Here is an 8196-nt window from a genome sequence, read left to right on the forward strand (position 1 = left end):
TGTGTAGCTTAATCATGTCAAATGCACATCTGCTTCTAACCTGCCTCAGATATCCCATCATGCCATACTTACAGGATCTTCGTATTGCAGACTTTTGTCCACCAAGCTCTTCACTGTTCCACTCAATGTCGTTGATAGAACCTAGGTGGTAAAGACAGGCAATCATGTCTAAAATTGAAGGCGCCGTTGTATAGACCATACAAGTTCTAGTCCTAGGCACTAGAATTCCCTGCCATCTGATGTGTCCCCTTAGAAGCACTGGAACATATAGAAATGCCTTGTACTGAATGAAATAATGGCCCATCTACCCCTGTATTATCAACTCTGACTTGAGCTCTACTAGAAAACGGAATTGGTCTGTGCCCTTCATCATATCCACTTCTGGCAGCGGCATCATATCCTTCTCTTGTTCATAGCTCATAGTACTTTTCAAATATTTGAAAGGCTGCCATACAGAGGAGGGGCAAGATCTGTTCTCAATCATCCCAGAGTGCAGGACACGCAACAATGGGCTCAAGTGAAAGGAAGACAGATTTCGGTTGAATATCAGGAAAAACATCCTAACTGTTAGAGCAGTACGACAGTAGAACCAGTTACTTTGGGAGTTGGTGACACTGGAGGCATTCAAGGAAAACTTAGACAATCGCCTGGCAGATATGCTTTGATTGTATTCCTGCATTGAGCAGGGGGTTGGACTTGATGGTCTTGTAGGCCCCTTCCAACTTCACTGTTCTATGATTCTATGATAGTTCTCCCAAAAGCCATCAATATAATCTAGGGTGATGGAGATAAGTATTCATACCTTGAGTAGTAAGGATTGCAATCGTACCCAACAAGTAAGGACAGGAATAGAATAGGTTAAATGATACATGTGAAATATACATGTGCACCAGCCTAGCTGGGTTCATAATCTGAAGTGTGGATGCAGCTGCTGTTCATGTCACTTGATAGAGAAGGACATTCACAGTTGCTTTGATCCCTAAATGTCTCATCGTATTAGAAAAGGTCAGTATATGTTGAAAATATGATGCTGTGTAGTAGGAATGTCCACTAACTACCAAAGTTCTAATTCCATATAAACTCATGCATAAGTTAGAAAGGCAAGTACATAGTAGCTTACGTTTATGCCTATATTACCGTACTCCATCTGATCCCAATCTAACTTTAGGAGAAGTGTTTTTACTTGAATCTGGTTCTGGTTCTGGACCCTCAGGTATGAGAGGTTTGCTTGGGGGATACATCCCATATTCATTGAGCCATGGATCATCAATGCAAGCTAGATTATCGAGTGTCAACTTCATATAACATTTTGTCTTAAATATTCAGATTGGTTCACCTGCATTATCTCCAATAAAATGCATGTTCTAACTCAATTTGCCAGAAAAAGTGTCACCATAGAATTTTGAGATTGTAAATCTAGGATTTAGAATATTGATTTGTAGGTGTCTGTCTGTCTATGCTCCTTCATGATTCTGAAATTCTATTTTATCTGAATCATACAAATTCCCAAAGATACATATTTACCAAAACAAGAAATTGAGTTAAATCAAAGGTTAAAGGTCCTGTGTTCATTTTTTAACCCAACTCAGCAACCATTTACATCTCCCCTTCTGTGACACATTTTATGGAGACATGTGGGAAGAATATCTGAACTAGTCCTCAGAATAGTACTTCTGGATCTTTGTATATATCCCGTGGAATTAGCAATGAATTCTTCTGTCTTACCTTTGGCACCTAAGGAAAAAGAGAAGAAGAAGTAACCACAGAGGAGGTAGAAATACTTCATGGCTGGTTAGATTTTTCTTGCAATTCTGAGATCTCAAAGAGGAAGTGATGGAAAGCCTTTCTTATTTATAGCTCATTGGAGAACCACAAGCCCCAAAGGAAACAGGAAGGAATATGACATAAATGTTTGAAAACCATGACCATCAGATTCTTAATAAAGTGGTGCCTCGCTTGATGAGAATAATCCATTCCAGCAAAATCGCTGTAGAGCTAAATACTCATCAAGCCAAATAAAAAAGCCCATTGAAATGCATTGATAACCACTCAATTCGTTCCAACGGGCTAAATACCTCAGCATCCAGCGAAGATCCTCTATAGGGCGGCCATTTTCTGATGCCTGTGCCGCAAAAAATCCATCCTAAAGCACAGCAGGGAGCCATTTTACACAGCAGGCAGCCATTTTGAAACCCAACGATCTGCTGTATTGATCATCGTAATGCAAAGAATCGGTTCCCAAAGCAGGGAACTGATCATCGGGAAGCGAACTTTGCCCATTAAAACATTGTTTTGCGATCGCAAAAACCTCATTGTCAAGCGGATTCGTTGTTTAACAAGGTAATCATTAAGCAAGGCACCACTGTATAATGAGACTGTTCTCATGTGGCTGTTTCTACAGTTATAGTACCAGCTTCATCACTGACAGCAAACAACTGCAGGAATTGATCATAGGAAGAAACTACTTTATTTCATTGATTAATAGTTCACCATATAATGTAGCGTATCAATCCATATGGTCTGTGCTTTATAATATTCCATGTTGTTGATACATCTAAATAGGTTTCATCTGCTCCAGGAAGAGGCAGTTCCCTCCACCCTTGGGCAAGGTTTTCTTGCTGAAAGCAACTTCCAAGAAAACAGGGACAATCACATGAATGGGGTTCTACATGTGGATCCTCTCATATGATGGGGAAAAATAAATATTATAAGAGGAAACTGCCATCCGTAAATCATGACAATCACCAAAAAAAAGCCAGGAATAAGATGTCCTTCTAGATATCTATGGTTCAAAAAAGTACAGCTCGTTGAGCATTTTGTTCCTGGTCAGAATCAAGATTTTGAGGAAGAAACCAGTTTGCTGGATTTGTTCCAGCTTGGATTGATATCGGTCTGCTGCTGAACCACAACAAATGAGTGCCGTCCACCCACCCTACTGCTGCAACCTTCCATGAAGACTTTTTTGAAGACGAGTTTCAGGCAAAGTTAGTCCTCAGTTTGACTGTCCCATCTCTTCCATGTTTAGGGGCCCATTGAAGGCGTTATGTCCCCTGTCTGGTGATCCCCACATTCCTGGAACCAGAACATAACTATCTATTCCAGACTAGAAATTCTTTGAAACTCTGATTCTCTACCGATGTTTCTTCCTATTGCCAGTGTAACACAAAGTCCAAGCATCAAGTCCCAGTTGTCTTCTCTATTACAGAACCTTGGGTACCCACCTCCCTTTTGGCCACCCAAAAATCAGGCAATAGTTTCTGCTTGATGGACTTCCTTGGTATGCAGAAGTATATTTATATGCAAATTATAAAAATGCCTATGTTTTCAGCTGAAAGCGTCATGAAAGCCTATTTCTAGCATCTGTGGGATTTTTGGAACAGTAAACACTGGGAGAAATTGGACCCAATAATTTCTGCAGTTTCAGTGGATCGTGGATGGAAATCAAAATAGCCATTCTCTGTCTCTGTCTCTCTCTCTCTCTCTCTCTCTCCTTCTGTTGGAATCATTGTAAAATTGTGTTATGTGCATTGAGCAGTGGGTGATGACACTCCTGTCTGAACTCAGTCACATTACTCCTAACTACACAAATCCGTCTCTTCCAATGATGTAACCGACTGAAGTCTTAATTGGGATTATCTAGGGCAGTAGGGATATGGTGGCGCTGCAGGTTAAACTGCAAAGCCTCTTGGTTGCAAGGTCGAAAGATCAGCAGTTTGAATCCACACAATGGAGTGAGGTCCTGTCATTTGTCTCAGCAAGTGACGGGACCTAGCACTTCGAAAGCATGTAAAAATGCGAGTAGATAAATAGATACCACCACGGTGGGAAGGTAAACCGCATTCCCTGTCTAGTCGCGCAGGCCACGTAACCATGGAAACTGTCTACAGACAAACGATGGCTCTACAGCTTGGAAACGGGGATGAGCATCACGCCCTAGAGTCAGTCATGACTGGACAAATTGGCAAGGGGAAACTTTACCTTTACCTAGGGCAATACGTTGCCTCACTGCTTTTGGGATTCCCTAACACCCAAAATGCCTCAAAACTCTTTTTGACACAGTAAGTCCCCTTGTCTCTTGTCAGGCACTGGGAAGGGGAGTCTGTCATATTTTGAAATTTCCCTGCACCTCTATTTCCCTTCTATTTCTTTCATTTTAAAGAGAGAGAAAATGGCCACAAGAAGACTATCCAGAATTTTAAAACCTATTTTTGTTGAATCTACTTCTCAGTTAACCAAAAAAGCCTTTGTGGCAACAGTTACATTGCATGACCACAGCATTAAGTATTTAAAACTTTAAAAAAATAAGGATGCTATTTGGCCCCTTCAGCCTTTCCTCCTTGTGAGTCTATCCTCCAAGCCGCCATCAAATCTGAAAAATGGCCCTCAAATGTGCTATTTTCACCCATCCCTGATTTAAATGGACCTTCTCGGTCAAAGTACTGAACCCTTTGAGGGCTCATCCCCATATCTTTAAAATACAGAAAGACGCTCCAAGACCATAAGCTGAACTGCATGGTATTTTTTTTTAATAAGCAAACATAGGAAAAATTTGGTGAGGGTCAATACACAGGAAAAATCATAGCAGGGAATCAGTTATGTTTGACAATTCAAATGAATAACAACACAGGAATAGGCAACAGACAGACTGAAAATCCTGGGGGTCACTGATTACTCCAGCCATTGATGGAATCAGAAATCCACTGTGAATGGTCAACACTGTTTCATTACCTGGATAAAGAGAGAAACAGTGTCATAATCATTATTTTTAATCAAATTACATACTCAAAAAAAAACCACTAAATATTTTATGGACTTTATTATGCACTCATGTCTAATATCAGGGATACAGAGCATCTGGCTCTTGAAATATTTTTCAAATGAACCACTGTTGTCTATGCAGGCTGGAACAGATGACATGCTTTCAGCAAGCCACTTTCAGTCCCCCCAGATGTCCACCCCCACACGACTATTTTTTTTTATCCAGGGGGTTGCTCCAAATGTATCCTTGCGTCCCCCAGCAGGCAGAAGCCTTGCGCTGTGCTTTGAGGGGCCCTCACCACCCTGAGTCCCCTCATTCTTATATAAAATATTATATATATATAAATATTTTGGCCACTAGAGGGTGCAAGGGGGTTTTTGAGTTTAAAAAATAATTTTAACAATTGGGACAATGGGAGGGGTCACAGGAATGGCCCTTCCAAGAGCCAGAGAGGAGCATAGGCACCGCAATTTCTGAACAAGATTATTTATTTCATCAGCTCACCCTTCATTTCTTTGAGAGACAATAAAATATCATGCCTGGGGGTGGGGGAGGGGCATAGCTTTTCTTGGTCCTTTCACATCTGTTTGATCTCTAGAAGTAAAGAGTGAGCTAAGCCATATCCAAAGTCTACATTTTTATTAAGTTTTTTTTTAAATTGGGCTCCACGTGCACCACTTTTTATAATGTATGGACAGTTTCCAAACAGACAAAAGGATTCTGTCAGACATTTTCTTAAAGCTCACCTTACGGCTTCTTGCAGCAAACGCCTCCATTTTTATCGCACTTCCCAATGTTGGTTAGGTTTGGTGAGCAAGTCAGAAACTTGCACTTCCCACCAGCCCGCTCACATTCCGCGGCAGTCTTTGGGTCGGCAAATACTGGAACGAACAAACAAACAACAAGGACGACACTAATATTCTTATGCCCATGAGCCAACATTGCATATCAGTTTCACACCTTCTCAAAGTTGATGCAGGCATCAAGGGATCAACAAATGGGACCACTGAGACTCAAGAGCAAAGTATCACTATTTTTAGGTGCAGGGCAATGTTTGCCGAAGGATCAAAGATGCTCATAGATAAGGATGCTCCGGAAACACAGAAAACTAAACGTGTGTTGACAGGGAAATGGGAAATCAAAGAGCTGTGAAGTAATGGAATCATTGAAAAAAGCACACGCAAGGTGGCTTGCTAGCAGGAATACTAAAACTGAAGTATTTTACACCATGGAGCATTTTACACCCACTCGTTCCCTCTAATATTAGAGTTGAGCGACCCCATGATATTTGATTAGGAAGGAAACAGGGAACCACTATAAATCAAGCAAATACTTGAGATATATAGAGTTATATTTGATATATCCTTGGGATATCTAGAAGTATATACTTCTATATTCATTAGGCATCCTTCAGTCTCAAAAGACTATGGTAACATGCTCTGTATGGAGGACTTGGAACAGCATCTAGTGTGGCTGAGGAGGCCAATTTGATAATCCCTTCCACATGGAAGACAAATCCAATCTGTCCCCTGTCCAACTCCCTGATTTTGCTGCTTTTCTGACTTCCTCTTTGCCTCGGCCTGCTGGACAAGGGTCTCTTCAAATTGGGAGAGAGCCATGGGAGAGGCCTCCAGGCTGAACGCTCAGATGTCAGGGTTTCCCATCTACTTGAGATATAAAGAAGTATATTCCATATATGAACATACTTCTATATACCTATATACCCCCTCTGCATTGCTCCAAACAAACTGGAGCAAGTTCAGAGAAGGACAACAAGGATGATCAGGGGACTAGAAACCAAGCCCTAGGAGGAAAGGCTGAAAGAACTAGGCATGTTTAGCTTTGAGAAAAGAAGGCTGAGGGGAGATAGGATAGCAGGCTTGAGAGGTAGCCATACAGAGGAGGGACAGGATCTGTTCTCAATCAACCCAGAGTTCAGAACACATAATAATGGGCTCAAGTTACAGGAAGACAGATTTCAGATGAATATCAGGAAATATAGTTTTAACTGTTAGAGGAGTACGATGATGGAATCAATGATCTTGGGAGGTGATCAGCTCTTCAAGATATAGTTGAGGCATGGCACTTTGGAGATGCTGAGTATATCCACCGGTCAAACCTCCAAGCTTTGAAAGCCCGGTTACAAATCCTCTTGGCCCAGACTTTGTCAGGGGAAAAGTCTGGGCCACGAGGCTAGAAGGTTTTCCCCAATGGATCTCATGAGCAGAATAACAGAGAAATGAATTCTTCTGACTGAAGTCCAAGAGCTTGCTATATTCTGGAGGGACAGCACCAGGACAATGGGAAACCATATGTGCTCTTTCTTCCTCTATCTTAGGCAGGAAAAGCTAATGATTAAGATGATTTCCCTGTCCTGCCACTCTCTGACTGAGCTTCTCCCCTCCTCAGAACTCCTGCCTATTCATTTACACTCTGTGGCCTTCCAACGCATGGAAATATTACCTTTCTTGGATTGCAATTCAAATCAGCCTGGCTTCTTATATATCTTACCGGAAGTAGCCATCAGCACCAAGAAGAAAACAGCAAAAAGAAGGCCAAAAGACTTCATGGCTGAAAGATGAGGTAGATTTTCAGGAGATGACACGAAGAAGATGTCTGGATGGTCTCTCAGGAGATGACAGGATGGAGCGAAGACTGAAACCTCCCAGCATTTATAGGGCCAAAGGAGTTGTTGTGTCACAGATTGCAGACACCTTGGGAGGGTCCGTTATGGTTTTGTGGAGGAAAAAAAATGGATTATTAAGCAAATAGCCTCCCAGGTGGTTGAGAAAAGGTCAATTTAGAGAAGTGGAGTATGAGAAATAGGAGAAAAAAACCTCTTACACAGACAAGACCTGCAAAAAAGGAAGGTTATAAAAAGTTACCATATAGCATGTCAGAACATTTCTCTCCCCCCGTCCCCCCCTCCAGCATTAACAGTGGCTCCTCTGCATTTCAGACAGGAGTCCGAATCTGAATTAATCTGTTTTATGTAATGATGTAGATCTTCAACTAAGAAGATCTAAAAAAAAAACTAAGATCATGGCCACTGGTCCCATCACCTCCTGGGAAATAGAAGGGGAAGATATGGAGGCAGTGTCAAATTTTATCTTCCTGGGCTCCATGATCGCTGCAGATGGAGACAGCAGCCCTGAAATTAAAAGGCGCCTTCTTCTTGGGAGGAAAGCAATGACAAATCTGGACAGCATCTTGAAAAGCAGAGACATCACCTTGCCAACAAAAGTCCGAATAGTCAAAGCTATGGTTTTTCCTGTCGTGATGTATGGAAGTGAGAGCTGGACCATAAAGAAAGCAGACCGCCGAAGAATTGATGCCTTTGAATTGTGGTGCTGGAGGAGGCTCTTGAGAATCCCCTGGACTGCAAGGAGAACAAACCTATCAGTTCTAAAGGAAATCAACCCTGAGTGCTCACTGGA

At 41.8% G+C, this 8196-nt stretch overlaps 1 long non-coding RNA gene across 1 annotated transcript; it reads right to left on the reverse strand.

Annotated features, from left to right (window-relative positions):
- Positions 1 to 4504: 4504 nt before the first annotated feature.
- On the reverse strand, positions 4505 to 7430 carry LOC140706705 (uncharacterized). Its single transcript, XR_012086537.2, has 3 exons — positions 7271 to 7430; positions 5506 to 5640; positions 4505 to 4728 (listed from the first exon to the last, which is right to left on the reverse strand). It is a non-coding gene; the product is annotated as an uncharacterized LOC140706705 (long non-coding RNA).
- Between the last annotated feature and the right edge of the window lie 766 nt (positions 7431 to 8196).

The sequence above is a fragment of the Pogona vitticeps genome, chromosome 1 (assembly GCF_051106095.1).
Source record: "Pogona vitticeps strain Pit_001003342236 chromosome 1, PviZW2.1, whole genome shotgun sequence".
In the NCBI taxonomy this organism is placed as follows: Eukaryota; Metazoa; Chordata; class Lepidosauria; order Squamata; family Agamidae; genus Pogona; species Pogona vitticeps.